At 42.1% G+C, this 15,705-nt stretch overlaps 1 pseudogene; it reads right to left on the bottom strand.

The window, feature by feature from the left end:
* The window catches only part of LOC137658915 (uncharacterized), a 46,409-nt pseudogene extending 39,888 nt beyond the window's left edge, over positions 1-6,521 (bottom strand).
* Between the last annotated feature and the right edge of the window lie 9,184 nt (positions 6,522-15,705).

Genomic DNA, 15,705 nt, shown 5'->3' with positions numbered 1-15,705 from the left:
AAATATACAGGATTAAGATAAACGATTGAAATATTACAATGTGGTAGAAAAATATCTCGGGGATTCAGCTAACCTTTCGTTTTAAGAAAGAAAAATATTGTGTGAATTGTGACATCTAGCAGTGCAAAATAAAACATTGGTCAGACAAGACCCAGAACAGATGTTTCTGGCACCTGAGTCAAGAGGGCTGTGGCGTTGATGTGGAAATCTGAAAGATATGAGTTATTCTCACACCCTAATCATCAGTAATCATTGAAACCATAGTGGAAGTAGCAGTACTAATCGCATTGGTAGGCAAGCCCAAATATTTCTCCGAACTGTCTGTCTGTATGTGCTCAAAATAGTATAGGGGGTCTTTGAGTAAGACCAAAATTATTTTTTTTTTTTTTTTTTTTTTTTTTGGTATGTTGATTTTATTTCGTGTTGGACATTATTAGTGACTCGCCTCTCAAGCAGATTGAACCTTTCTTATGTAGCCTTAATTAGAATCTTTTCTTCTCGTATTAAGAAACGAGGTCAACCAGATGATTTAAGCACTGATCTGCCATCAAATTCACAATGTCTCTCTCTCTCTCTCTCTCTCTCTCTCTCTCTCTCTCTCTCTCTCTCTCTCTCTCTCTCTCTCTCTCTCTCTCTCTCTCTACCAACGATTAAAACTTTGGCAATCGTGCCACCTCCCTCTGTTACTTCGGAAATCTCTCTCTCTCTCTCTCTCTCTCTCTCTCTCTCTCTCTCTCTCTCTCTCTCTCTCTCTCTCTCTCTCCTATGTTTTACCTCAACCTCATCACATTTCCAGTGACGACCATGTTATCCGCTTTCACCACTCCCTCCCTTCTCCCGATGCATCCCTGTATATCAAGCAAATCCCATGGAACATCAAGCCATACTATCACAGTGATCTTACCGTAAGGGAAATGCGAAGGCTGGAGAAGAGAGACGAATGCCCCTGCCCAAGCCAAGATGGTCGGTTTGGCATGGGTTGTATCCGTGCGATAGAGGTCTCCTTCGGGCACGGGTTCGAACTCGATGTTTCTGATCTGAGGGTCTCTTGACAAAGGACTCTTCTCGATCTCTGGTATCTTCCCTTCATTCCGATTCCTACCGGATGATAATACGCGGCTCGTGACAGTGACCACAGGGTAAGGCTTCCTCGTGAGTTTCGGTTCCATCGTCCCAATTCGAGACAGGTGCGGTTGCTGCGTGGTTGCTTCGGAGAATTCGTCTCTCCGGAGTGGATGTGCGTGGGGCCCCTGCGGAGGAAGAAATTTTGCACTCCATGAGTATTTCCTTTGTGCGTTTCTGACTGCATCGTTGGTTCTTCCTATGGAGAGAACAGCAACTTCTTGGTCAGTGGTTCTATTTTCTGAATGAGTTCCAGACGTGTTTTCTTTAGGTCCCGATGGGATGGGTGTTGTCTGTACGCCCAAGTCCTTAGGGTCACTTGGTTTTTGTAGTGTTTCTCGTGGATCTACTGTTGAAGTTGTAAGATCCTTTTCCTCCTTACTATTCTCTTCTGTAAGGAAAATCTCGCCATCGGGTTCTGTGTAGCTTTCAATAGTAGAATCACTTTGGAAGATTTTCTCTTTATCAATCGGCATTTGCGACCCATCTCCAACACGCAAATCACGAATAGTAGTTTGGTGCGAGCTCTTGGTGACCGAGGGCGACTCGGACCCATCATTGTCGTCTTGACAGGAATGCGTTTCCAGGCAATCAGGAACCACGTCTCCCTGCCACTCTGAAAACGATCTGCCGCGGGGAAAACAACGAAGTCACCACCAAAGTCCAAACCCAGAACTTCCATAAGCGACGTCGCGGAAAGAAACATTACTCCTTCACTGAAGCCGGTCAAATGGGCGGAGAAAATTGTGTAATGTGTATCTCTCACCGGCGTCAACCACGTACTGAATCTTGACAGTCTTCAAGGTGCCGCTGAAAAGGAGGAGGTCATGTGAGTTTGGCCTTACATTAGGGGAGAGTGGGGGCTTCTAATTCAGAATAATTCCCAACGCCACCGCTAGTGGATAATGCAGCAGCAGGAGAACACCGGGAATTTGCGGGAAAACAGTTATGTCAAAAGTGATGGAAAGGGCGCTGTCTAATTACTGTCGCGTTATAATATCTCGTCATATAATAGCAATTATACACTAACGTCGGTGATTAACTTTAATCCATAATCCTAATAGGAAATAATCGTAAGAGCTAATGTGCAATAGAAATCAATGACACTAAATCATAGTGCTGTTAGATTACTGGAAGATTTTATGACATATAATGCCACCGTCCTTATGAGAACTTTTAAAAAAATTCCCTGGTTAAATGTTTTTATATATTTTTTGATTATGAGTCGCCAGTAATTTAAAAATGAAATAATTTATCTTTATAATTGTTGTTAATTTCCACTATTAAGGTCTATAGACCTTGGTTATTATTATTGATGCTTGGTGACCCTCCACCATGGCAGTTATCCGAAAACAATAACATTGATGTTTAATGAGCTAACACTAATCTTTATATTCAAACTAAGACGTATGAAGCTCTCTCTCTCTCTCTCTCTCACTCTCTCTCTCTCTCTCTCTCTCTCTCTCTCTCCTCTCTCTCTCTCTCTCTCTCTCTCTCTCCTGAGCGACTATAATAGTTTTCTCCTCGAAATTAACAGTGATCACATTTAGAGAATTTATATAAATGAAACATATGACGGGAGCAATTATTATTGAAATCTTGAGTAATAGATTGAAAATTGTTGTTGACGAACACCATAGTGTTCTTGGCCCATTTCTTTTCATGTGGTAACGTCCCTGACTGATAATCACCAGACTGGGGTTCGAGTCCCACTCAAACTCGTTAGTTTCTTTGGTCGCTGCAACCTCACCATCCTTGTGTGCTAAGTATGGGGTGTTTGGGGGATCCTATAAGTCTATCTGCTGAGTCATCAGCAGCCACTGTCTGACCCTCCTTGGTCCTAGCTTGGGTGGAGAGGGAGCTTGGCGATAATCATACGTAATATAGTCAGTCTCTAGGACATTGCCCTGCTTGATAGGACAATGTCACTGTCCCTTGCCTCTGCCATTACTGAATGGCCTTTAAACCTTTAAACATGTGATTTGACCTCAAACAAGCTCGTTGCATATACAGATGATGCTACTCTTTTTGCATGAGTTCCAACTCCTGAATGTAGATCTAGGGTTGCTGAATCCCTTAATAGAGATCTTGCTAAAATTAGTGTTTGGTGCAAATGATGGGGCATGAAGCTGAACCCTAACAAAGTATGATTGTAAACAAGTCGAGGACAGTGACTCCTCAACATCCAGATCTCTGCATTAATAATGTTTAATTACATATAACTTTAAAATTTTGGGTGTGATTCTCGATTTAAATTTTGGTCTTGTTTCTTTTTCAGTTTCACAAAAAAATGGCTTATTGTGAAAGTCTTTTTTTAATTTTCGGTGATTAATCTATTTTAAAGAAATGGTTTAATTCTTTTTTTCTACCTGTCTTGTCCTCGGCTGCTGACTCTCATCTTACTTTATTGGATAGAAACTTATGGTATTTTAAATCTCTTATTTCTGATCTGGATATTAATCTCTGGTACTGCTGTTCAGATACTTTATGCATGAAGCATAAGAGTTCATAATTCTGACCTTCGTTTTCATTCAAATCTTCCCAGACTGTACTTGGTATGAAGTTAATTTTAACAGTCTTGCCTTCTCCATCATAAGGCTCAAAACTGCACAGTATTCGAAAAGTTTTATTCCAGCTCTGATCAGATTGTGGAATGATCTTTATAATCAGGTAGTTAAATTGTTGGAACTTCGGAAGTTTAAATTTGCGGGGAATATTTTCATGTTGAAATGGCCGACACAAGTCTCTCTTTATAGATTATATGGGACAGATCTGCTTTAACGTTTACTGATCTTGATACATTTTATATTGTTGATTCATCACTTCTCATATAATATATTTGTTTCCTTATTGGCTTTCCTCTAGGCTATTTTTCTCTGATGGAGCTCTTGTGCTTATATAATCCTGCTTTTCCAGCTAGGGTTGTAGCTTGGCTAGTAATAATAGTAAAATCTATACCACATGTAAATTTGGTAAGGAAAAAGGCAAAGATTGGATAGGATACGATTTTTGTGCAGTTTATTATCACAAGAAGTCGTCTTTAAAGTTTAAATATTACTTTGAGGGCCATTTCCTGCGCCCTCTAGGACCTATAAGATTTGTTTTGCGTATACATTAAGAATTTAGATAATCACATTGCGTAATCTGCGTTAATTGTTAAATCCATGGTATCGTAGCATTTAAAAAATATTCAATTTCTTGGAAGTCTTATATCATCAGTACTTCTGAAGAGTCATATCCTCAGCTCTTCTGATGTCAGGTGGGGGCTTCTTATGTTATCTTTGAGCCGCTTATTTGAAACCTCTAGAACCCACAGTCGAATTGTATTTTTGTTTAATGACTGCGTTTCTGGTCTTTTATCTAGCAGGTTTAACTAAATTACATTATTTATTTGAACATTGAGAGACAAGTTACAGTCAAGAGATACTCCGAGATCACGAACTTTACTAGACATTGGGACAGAGTTGTTATTTTTTCGTTATATGAATCTCGACCAAGTTTCTTGGGCTGTTTTACTTTTCAGCCATCTTAATCTCAGTTTTATTTTCGTTTAGTTTTATTCGTTTAATTTTCATCCATTCCTTAACACTGATAAGAATTTAGTTTATAGTTTCTATATTTATGGAAAATTAAAATTGTGTATCGTCTGCATATAGTTTAAACGTCACTCCGTTCATTTGTAGTACTTTTGATAGACCAATTGTATAGATACAGAATAAGATTGGGTCTAGTACACTCCTCTGAGGTACCCCTCTGTTTAATAGTACATATGGTGAATAAGAGTTTTTTTTTTTTTTAAATAACTTAAAGACCATTCGTAACTACTCTAAACATGATTTGCTGGCCGCACGTTGTATTGCAATTATCCTGAATATTTTTAACCTCCAATTCTAATAATTCATTGCACGTATATTAAAATTTGTTCTAGCTTGAATAGGATGCAGTATAGTTTAATCAGTTTAAGGGTATCCTTATCCTTTCTCAGGGCAGTAGCGTAGCTAGCTAGCACTCGATCAGTTTTTTGGTGCTAGTTAAGGTAGTTAAGGTAAAGATATTGTTGGGGGGGAGGGTGCCAAAAATATTACACAAAACTAATGTACCGATTCTTTAATAAGTAAATTATACTATTCTCGAATGTATATATCCGTGTGAATGAATAAAACTATTAGTATTAGTAAACCTGTGTTTTAAATTATAGAGCTTGAATGTCAATTAATTTTCAACTCTACTATAAGCAAATGTATCAAATCATTTATAATGTAAATTTCCTCACAACCTTATATTCAACACTAGCATAATTTCTATTATCAAGTTTTAATTTTCAACTATTGTATATTTTTATCTTGTAAATATATCAAAATAATGCATATCATCAATAACACAAAGATTTATGATCCTCTAAATCTTTTCTAAATTTCAACCTATCCCGGTCCTTCTTTTTCTTCGTCTCTTTTCCCTGAAAATTAACTTTAAGCAGCAGTAGCAAATTGCATTGCAGTTATCCAAAACTGTAACTATAGTTCCACTACCTTCATATATAAACTATTAAAATTAAGTTGGATCAAAATATCATGAAAAATGTGATGTTTGTGTTTAAAAACTATAGCCATATCCATTCATTTCTCAACTGGGAATTTCATTTGATGGGCCAGTGGAGGGGCCAGGCATCTGACTGGGAGCCTTGGTGAAACACATTATCAATCCTGCTCCTCTGTTTGTTATGTTTTGTGACTTGTTTGGTGGAACTATCCACATGATGGCCTTCGCCGCGAAGAGTATGTATTCATCCGTTTGTTTGTTTGTTAGTTAGTTGGTTTGTGAACAACTTTACAGAAAAAAGTACAGTACTGGTTATGACCAAACTTGGTTGTCATGTTGGGTATGACCTAAGGATGAATCTGTAACATTTTGGATAATTAGTTTATTTGTTTCTTTGCTTGTTTGTGAGCCTTTTTACACACAAACTATTGTATCGATTTTGACCAAACTTGGGAGTCATGGTGTGTTTGACCCAAGGATGAATCTTTAACTTTTTTGATAAAGTACATCAAAATGCAAGTACACAGCAGTACTTTGAAAATAATCGCTGTGTTAATATTTTGTTTGTGAACATTATGCCAAAACTACTGAATTAATTTTAACAAAACCTGGTGGACACGTACATTAGATTTTGAAGAAAATACATTGAAGTATAAGTATGCATTGGAGCAAAATAAGATTGCTTGGCCTGGCGAAAGCATGCTCTCTACCGAGTGCCCCTTAGTTCATACTGAAATGTGAGGGACATTCGAAAGGCTCTGCATGAAAAGTGAGACAAGATTGCATTATGATGGGGAATGTAAAGCATACTTAATAGGTACCACGAGGTCATCTGCTTCCACTGTTAAAGGTGTGGACATCTTGAAAATGATTGTATGTTCAAGACTGAAAATGTAGTCTGCAGGAAATTTTACAAGAAATCATAACGTCAAATAATGCATCTCTCATGCAGAATGGATAAATCATACTTATCAAAAAAAAAAAAAATACAAAATTATTATTTGGTTAATTCAAGAATATGGATCTTCTTTAAAAAAGGATGCCATAAACTGCTGCTATGTCAATATTCAATCTTTACCTCCGCAAACGAAGTTGGGAGGTGGTTATGTTTTTGCCCGTTTTTCTGTTTGTGAACAACTTCCTGGCCACAATTTTACTCATAGTGAAACTTTAAGGGATTAACTTTTATGTTGAGACGTGGAAGTGATTCAATTTTGAAGGTCCTAGGCCAAAGGTCAAGGTCAAAGTCGAGCAAAAGGTCGACCGAATTAACCCTAACCTTAATCGCAAGTTCGCACATGGTTGTTACACAGACTTCAAATACGCCTACGGTCTAAATTGATTCTGGGAAAAGGAAGCTGGCTTGAGAAATAAACTGCCGTGCGGAGGTCTGCATTTTCAGAGTGCTTTTCTAGTTTAGAAATAAAACAATGTAAATCAGAGAATTGATAAATGAGAAGGGTTTTGACGTATAGCGTTATATAGCTGAAACATGACTTCAAGGTTTTGGAAAAGCTCAGATTGGTGGAGTGACCCCCAATAGTTATACTTTATTTCCTGTTCCAAGAGAGGACAGGTTGGAGGAGTTAGCCTTTTTGTTCTCGAATACTATTCTCATCCTAAAATAGTAAAAAGAACTATGGTGGTGTCTTAAATATGTTAAAGCAAATTTAACTTTACTTCAAGGGCTGTTTTCTTGGTCGTGAGTCACAAGGAAAAGCTTTGTGCCCTGCAGGATCTGCAAGATTTCTTTGTCCTATACATTCTTTGGTATCTAAAATATACTGTATAACGTAGTCCACATTAATTGTCAAATTTACAGTATCATAATATTTCACGAAAAAAAAGTTTTCCACTTTTTCGGTCCTTCAGATGTTTAAAGTGAGCTTATTATGTAATCTTTGTGCATTAAAAATATGCTGTTTGTTGGAAATCAAGTAAGGAGTGTTCTTGGATTACTTACCTTAGCAGATTCTAAAATTGTTTATTGAATTTAATTGGATTCATTGGCGGATTTGTTAGCATTCTTGGACAGTGAATCCAGCAGGGAATCCAATGCTATTCAATTAACACTTAGAATCTGGTAAGGAAAGTGATTAAAAACACTCCTTACTTGATTTCCCACAAACAGTATCTCTTTCACCAACCAACTTGCAGAATTTGTTAGTTTTTGTACAATAAAATTGTGTTTTAAGTTACCATTGTGAGGAGTAGATCGTTGTAAGCAGAAAGGCCAATGAGAGCAAGCCAAGTTGATGATGAGCAGAGAGATTAGTTGTCTTTGGGACAATGGATAACTATTTGACACGCCAATACAGTACTCTCTTACCTTTCAAGTTAGTGATCGAGTATACAGTATAGATCCTAACCTCTTTACTTCCTTTTTTATCATCAGAAGGCCAGCAAGCTGTTTCTCGAAGGAAGCAAGTCTGATTTGCCTACCCAGTTGCTTACACTAGCTCGTATATTGCTCATATATTGGGGCACTCGTATGTCAAGGAATTACTGTACTGTTTAGTGTGTAGTACATTTAATATTAAATGGTAAATACCGCAGTACTTATTCAGTTTAAAGATAAGAAAATTCATATCTTTAGAAGGGATACCATTTTCATTTACCATAATTCTTCCCAAAAAATATAAACAGTAGTTTATATACTGTACAAAACCAATTGTGTTAGTATTAGACGTAACTGTAATACTCAGTGACACAGTATATATTCAGAACACCCTATTATGAACAAGAAAATAAAATTTCAAACTTAACTTTATTTTTTATCAAAATTTTATTCAAGTATTTTAAATATAAACAACCTTGAATATATATATATAATAGAGTTACTATTCCCTGTAGGGAAGATTGCGTTTAGCTTGGCAATTCCCACACATCTACTGTATCTATCGGACATTGTAAAAACATAACATGACTCAAAATAAGAAATTTTTCAATATTAAACTTACCCGATAATCATGTAGCTGTCAACTCCGTTGCCCGACAGAATTCTACGGAGGGATACGCCAGCTATCACAATACTAGAAGGGGGTGTACTCACCAGCGCCACCTGTGGCCAGGTACTACAGTACTTCTTGTTGACACCTCCTCAATTTTTCCTCTGTCGTGCTTCCGGCAAGACGTTCTGGGATACGCTTATGATCTTGGAGTATTTTCACGGCTTTTGGTGAAGTATTTCTCTCAGATTTCGGCTGTCGCTTTACTGGAAAACTTCTATATTAGCTTAGATAGCTATTATTTAGTCCTGATTAACGGTTAACGATCTTTTTGCTTGATTTGGAATCCCCACTTGGCTAACTCTTTTGATTCAAGATGTCTGACATTTCACAAGCCCCACCCCATAGACGATGTAGGTCTTGTAATAGGCGTATTCCGAAGGCCTCGGTAGATCCTCACACCGCTTGTTCTGACTGTAGGGAAAGGCCCTGTCAGTTAGAAGATCGATGTGAGGAATGCGCCGGACTTTTGGAACTTGATTTTGTCCGATTTCTTAAGTATTCAACCAAGTTAGAGAGAGAGAGAGTTAGGAGGAGTTCTTCTCGCTCTTCACTTTTTTCCTCACCTCATGATCCCCTACCTTTTCCTCCCCCTGTAGTGGCTACCCCCGAACCTACTATTTGCCCTCAACCTGATATGTCTGTTGTTTTGCGTGCCATTCAGGCTTTAGGTGACAAAGTAGAGTCAGTGGTTAGTGATCATAAGTCTCTTATGGCCGAAGTCAAGGAACTTAAGGTCAAGAGTGCAGTGGGTGGTATTAGTGCCAGTGCTGTGACGAGTGCTAGTGTCAGTGCAGTGCCAAGTGCTAGTGTCAGTGTCAGTGTGGTGCGTGAGGGTACTTCTGTGCGTGCCAGTCGTCCTCCCAGTCCGGGACCTCTTGCAAGCTCCCAAGCCCAGGGGAGAAGCAATGTCGAAGGGCAAAAGGGTTCGGCAGGCCTTGATCGGCGCACAGAAGTATCCTCGGTGGTTGCGGGCGTGTCTTCCAGAGACCGTCACTCCCACCTGCAGACGATTGAGCCCGTCTTTTACTCGTCTGCTGAAGAATTGTCAGGGAAGAAACGTTGGACTCAGGTCTCAAGACCACTCAAACGCAGAGTCCAGACCTCAAGAGCTCAACCTGGCTGCAGTCATTGGATCAGCTCTGACTCGCCGCAGTCATCAGTTGAATGCACTCCTCCTAAGAGGAGTAAGGTGCTGCCGCAACAGATCTCTGCTGTTAAGGCTTTACCTCAGCAGACCTTAGTGTCTGCCGACCCCAAGTTGACTCTACTGCAGTCCATGCAGTCACAACTTGCGGTCTTGATGCGTGAGTGTCAGGCTGAGAAGGTTACACCTCCTCCTGCGATCGCTCCGCCTAACCGCAGTACTGCCTGCCAGGCGTACGATGTTGAGGCTCCTCAGGATACCTTACCACGTTCTGAGTTGACTGTTTCCAGTGGTGTGCAGCTCCCTCCGCCTTCCTTAAGGCAACCTCAGCAATGGGAACAGGAAGCTTATACCTTACTTCCTCCGCTTCCACTTGCAGTTCCACCAGTGAGGCAACACTCTCTTGAGGTACAACAACCTCTCCCATCCATGAGTCAGTCTCCTCAGCTCTCGCTGCAGCGACCTCAACCCTCCTCAAGGCAAGCACCTCAACACCTTAGCCTTGCGCCTCAGGAACCTCAACTCGCGAGACAATTACTGCGTTCTGCGCAGCCACTACCTCATCGCTCACAGCTCACACCTCAGGAACCTCAACTCGTTCCTCAGGAACCTGCTACTGCGCATCCACCAACCACACAGCAAGCGCAACTCTTGAGTTCAGACACTCATGCCAGGAGTCAGCCCCCTCCACCCATGCGCCTACCTTCTGCTACTTCTTTTGATCAGCCTTTGCAGCCTGAGCCTCAGGTGTTCCCTCAACAGAGACTTGAGGAGGAAACCACAAGTATTTTTATTCCAGCTCGTGCTGATTCTGCTGTTCAGCATACCTTACCTATCTCTTCGCTACACTCTGGTGATGAGGTTTCTGATGATGAGGCTGCACACCTGGATCCCTCATCAGACGTGGATGAATCCAAGTCTTCTCCGCCTCCTATTGACTTTCGTAAGGTCTTGGCTCTTTTCAGAGAGGTATACCCAGACCACTTTGTCTCTGCTATCCCCCGCTCTCCGCCATCTGAGTTTTCGCTGGGCATGCAGCCAGCTAAGTCTACGTATACTAAGCTCGTCTTAGCAAGGTCCTCTAAGAGAGCGTTAAGGATTTTAGGGGAGTGGTTGCAGTCTAAGCAACAACTTGGAAAGACTTCCTTTATGTTTCCTCCGACTAAGCTCACTTCTAAAGCGGGCGTTTGGTATGCCACAGGAGAGGAACCAGGCTTGGGAGTACCTGCCTCTGCCCAGGCTGACTTCTCAAGTTTGGTAGACTCTCCTCGTAGAACAGCAATGAGGCGCTCTAAGGTTTGCTGGACCTTCTCAGACCTTGATCACTTCCTGAAGGGTGTTTTTAGAGCATTTGAGATGTTCAATTTCCTAGACTGGTGCCTGGGGGCCCTTAGCAAGAAGACCTCCCCTGCGGACAAGGACTCTGCCATGCTCTTGATGTCCTGCATGGATAAGGCCATTAGGGATGGATCTGGCGAGCTTGCATCGATGTTTGTGTCAGGGGTTCTTAAGAAAAGGGAGCAGCTTTGTTCATTCCTTTCCTCCAGCATCACACCTTGTCAAAGGTCTCAACTCCTTTTCGCTCCGCTCTCGAAATTCCTTTTTCCCGAAGAGCTTGTTAAGGACTTGTCTGCGGCCCTGATACAAAAGGACACCCATGATCTTGTGGCCTCATCGGCTCGTAAGACTAAGGTTGCTACCTCAGTCCCCAGGACTTATCGCACCCCAGTGGCTGATACTCCTGCTACGAGGTTTATTCCGCCCTTTCGTGGTAGAGCCCCCAGCCGAGGAAGCTCCCGTCCAGACTCTTCCAGGAGCAAGTCTAGGAAAGGTTCCAAGGCTTCTAAAGGAAAAAACTGACTCTCCTCATCTCCAGACAGCAGTAGGAGCCAGACTCAAGATCTTCTGGCAAGCCTGGGAAAAGAGAGGTGCAGACGCCCAGTCTGTCAGTTGGCTGAGGGAGGGTTACAGGATACCATTCTGCCGCAAACCCCCTCTGACCACATCTCCCATCAACCTCTCTCCCAACTACAAAGAAAAGGACAAGAGGCTAGCGTTGCACCAGGAGGTGTCGCTCCTTTTACAGAAGAAGGCAGTGGTTATAGTCCGGGACCATCAATCCCCGGGCTTCTACAACCGTCTCTTTCTGGTGGCCAAGAAGACAGGAGGTTGGAGACCGGTGCTGGACGTCAGCGCGCTCAATGCTTATGTCACCAAGCAGACGTTCACGATGGAGACGACGAAGTCGGTCCTAGCAGCGGTCAGGCAGGAGGACTGGATGGTCTCGTTGGACCTGAAAGATGCTTACTTTCACGTTCCTATTCATCCAGACTCCCAACCTTTCCTGAGATTCGTTTTTGGAAAGGTTGTCTACCAATTCCAAGCCCTGTGTTTTGGCCTAAGCACAGCTCCTATGGTGTTTACGCATCTGATGAGGAATATAGCAAAATTCCTCCACTTATCGGACATCAGAGCCTCCCTTTACTTAGACGACTGGCTGTTGAGAGCCTCCACGAGTCGTCGCTGTCTGGAGAGTCTCAACTGGACTTTGGACTTAATCAAAGAACTGGGTCTGTTAGTCAACCTAGAAAAGTCTCAGCTCATTCCCTCCCAATCCATTGTGTACCTGGGAATGGAGATTCGGAGTCAGGATTTTCGGGCTTTTCCATCGGCCCCAAGGATAAGCCAAGCCCTAGATTGCATCATGAGCATGCTGAAGAGGAGCAGTTGCTCGGTGAGACAGTGGATGAGTCTCACAGGGACCCTTTCATCGCTGGCCCTGTTCGTCGAGCTAGGGAGACTCCACCTCCGCCCTCTTCAATTCCATCTTGCAGCTCATTGGGACAAGGGTTTGACTCTCGAAGCAGTCTCTATCCCAGTCACCAAAGAGATGAAGACCACTCTCTTGTGGTGGAAGACCAATCTCCTTCTCAGGGAGGGTCTATCGTTGGCTATTCAGACCCCCAATCTTCATCTCTTCTCGGATGCATCGGACTCGGGCTGGGGCGCGACCTTGAACGGACAGGAGTGCTCGGGAACGTGGAACGAGGAACAGGGAACGCTCCACATCAACTGCAAGGAGCTACTAGCAGTTCATTTAGCCCTGTTGAACTTCAAGTCCCTCCTGCTAGGCAAGGTGGTGGAGGTGAACTCCGACAACACCACAGCCTTGGCTTACATCTCCAAGCAAGGAGGGACCCATTCGAGGAGCCTATACGAGATCGCAAGGGACCTCCTCATTTGGTCAAGAAGTCAAAACCTCACTTTAGTCACGAGGTTCATTCAGGGCAACATGAACGTCTCAGCAGATCGCCTAAGCAGAAGAGATCAGGTCATTCCCACGGAATGGACCCTCCACAAGAGCGTGTGCAACAGACTTTGGACCTTGTGGGGTCAGCCTACCATAGATCTGTTTGCCACCTCCATGACCAAGAGACTTCCGTTGTACTGTTCCCCAGTTCCAGACCCAGCAGCAGTTCATGTGGATGCTTTTCTGCTGAACTGGTCCCATCTCGACCTTTACGCATTTCCACCGTTCAAGATAATAAACAAAGTCCTTCAGAAGTTCATCTCGCACGAAGGGACACGGCTGACGCTGGTTGCTCCCCTTTGGCCTGCAAGAGAATGGTTCACAGAGGTACTTCAATGGCTGGTCGACGTCCCCAGGACTCTCCCTCTAAGAGTGGACCTTCTACGTCAACCTCACGTAGACAGGTTGCACCCAAACCTCCACGCTCTTCGGCTGACTGCCTTCAGACTGTCGAAAGATTCGCTAGAGCTAGAGGCTTTTCGAAGGAGGCAGCCAGTGCGATTGCCAGAGCAAGGAGGGTTTCCACTCGTAGAGTCTACCAATCTAAGTGGGAAGTCTTCCGGAGCTGGTGTAGAGCCAATGCAGTATCCTCTTCCAATACCTCTGTGACCCAAATAGCTGACTTCCTTTTACATCTTAGGAATGAGAGATCCCTTTCAGCCCCTACGATTAAAGGGTACAGGAGTATGTTGGCTTCAGTTCTCCGCCACAGAGGTTTGGACCTTTCTTCCAACAAGGACCTTCAAGACATCCTTAAGTCTTTTGAGACTTCTAAAGAGCGTCGTCTACCCACTCCAGGCTGGAACCTAGACGTAGTCTTAAGGTTCCTTATGTCTCCTAGGTTCGAACCTCTCCAGTCAGCTTCCTTCAAGGACCTTACCCTCAAGACTCTTTTTCTCGTCTGCCTTGCAACAGCTAAAAGAGTCAGTGAGGTTCATGCCTTCAGCAAGAACATTGGTTTCACGACCGAATCTGCAACATGTTCTTTACAGCTCGGATTCTTAGCTAAGAATGAACTTCCTTCGCGTCCTTGGCCTAGATCGTTTGAAATACCTAGCCTCTCCAACATGGTAGGTAACGAGCTAGAAAGAGTTCTTTGCCCTGTCAGAGCTCTCAAATATTATCTTAATAGGTCAAAACCTATTCGAGGACAGTCAGAAGCCTTATGGTGTGCCATCAAGAAACCTTCGAGGCCCATGTCCAAGAACGGGGTTTCGTATTATATAAGGCTTCTGATTAGAGAAGCCCATTCTCACTTAAAGGAGGAAGACCTTGCTTTGCTGAAGGTAAGGACCCACGAAGTAAGAGCCGTAGCTACTTCGATGGCCTTTAATAAAAACCGTTCTCTGCAGAGCATAATGGATGCAACCTATTGGAGGAGCAAGTCAGTGTTTGCATCATTTTATCTTAAAGATGTCCAGTCTCTTTACGAGAACTGCTACACCCTGGGACCATTCGTAGCAGCGAGTGCAGTAGTAGGTGAGGGCTCAGCCACTACATTCCCTTAATCCCATAACCTTTTTTAACCTTTCTCTTGAATACTTTTATTGTTGTTTTTATGGTTGTTACGGTAGGCTAAGAAGCCTTCCGCATCCTTTTGATTTGGCGGGTGGTCAATTCATTCTTGAGAAGCGCCTGGGTTAGAGGTTGTGTAGAGGTCCTTTAGTAGGGGTTGCAGCCCTATATACTTTAGCACCTTTGAGTTGATTCAGCCTCCAAGAGGAACGCTGCGCTCAGTAAGGAAGACGAACTTAAAAAAGAGGCAGAGTAACGGTTCAAGTCGACTTCCTTACCAGGTACTTATTATTTCATTGTTATTTGAGATAACTGTTATATGAAATATGGGATACTTAGCTATCCTTTAATCTTGTACACTGGTTTTCACCCACCCCCCTGGGTGTGAATCAGCTACATGATTATCGGGTAAGTTTAATATTGAAAAATGTTATTTTTATTAGTAAAATAAATTTTTGAATATACTTACCCGATAATCATGATTTAATTGACCCTCCCTTCCTCCCCATGGAGAACCAGTGGACCGAGGAAAAATTGAGGAGGTGTCAACAAGAAGTACTGTAGTACCTGGCCACAGGTGGCGCTGGTGAGTACACCCCCTTCTAGTATTGTGATAGCTGGCGTATCCCTCCGTAGAATTCTGTCGGGCAACGGAGTTGACAGCTACATGATTATCGGGTAAGTATATTCAAAAATTTATTTTACTAATAAAAATAACATATTCATACAGTAATGTACAGTACTTCATATGCATTCTAACCAGACTCCTCAGAGTTGAAGGGTTTACATTTTTTTATGTTTGGCAAATTTCAATGGCATAGTTAAGGGGAATATATTATTTTAGTGAATTATGTTTGGCAAATTTCAATGGCATAGTTAAGGGGAATATATTATTTTATAACTAATTACCTTCCAAGAAATTCAGTACTATTACAACTTCCTAAATTTATTTTATACATTAATTATTTTATACATAGATATTTAAATTATATAATACCATATAGAGCACTAGCAGGCCCTTTTATTTCAAGTTACTTTTACAAAATTCTAGACCACCTCCACTG

Source organism: Palaemon carinicauda, chromosome 19, assembly GCF_036898095.1.
Source record: "Palaemon carinicauda isolate YSFRI2023 chromosome 19, ASM3689809v2, whole genome shotgun sequence".
Classification (NCBI taxonomy): Eukaryota; Metazoa; Arthropoda; class Malacostraca; order Decapoda; family Palaemonidae; genus Palaemon; species Palaemon carinicauda.
This window is presented reverse-complemented; position numbering and strand designations above follow the sequence as displayed.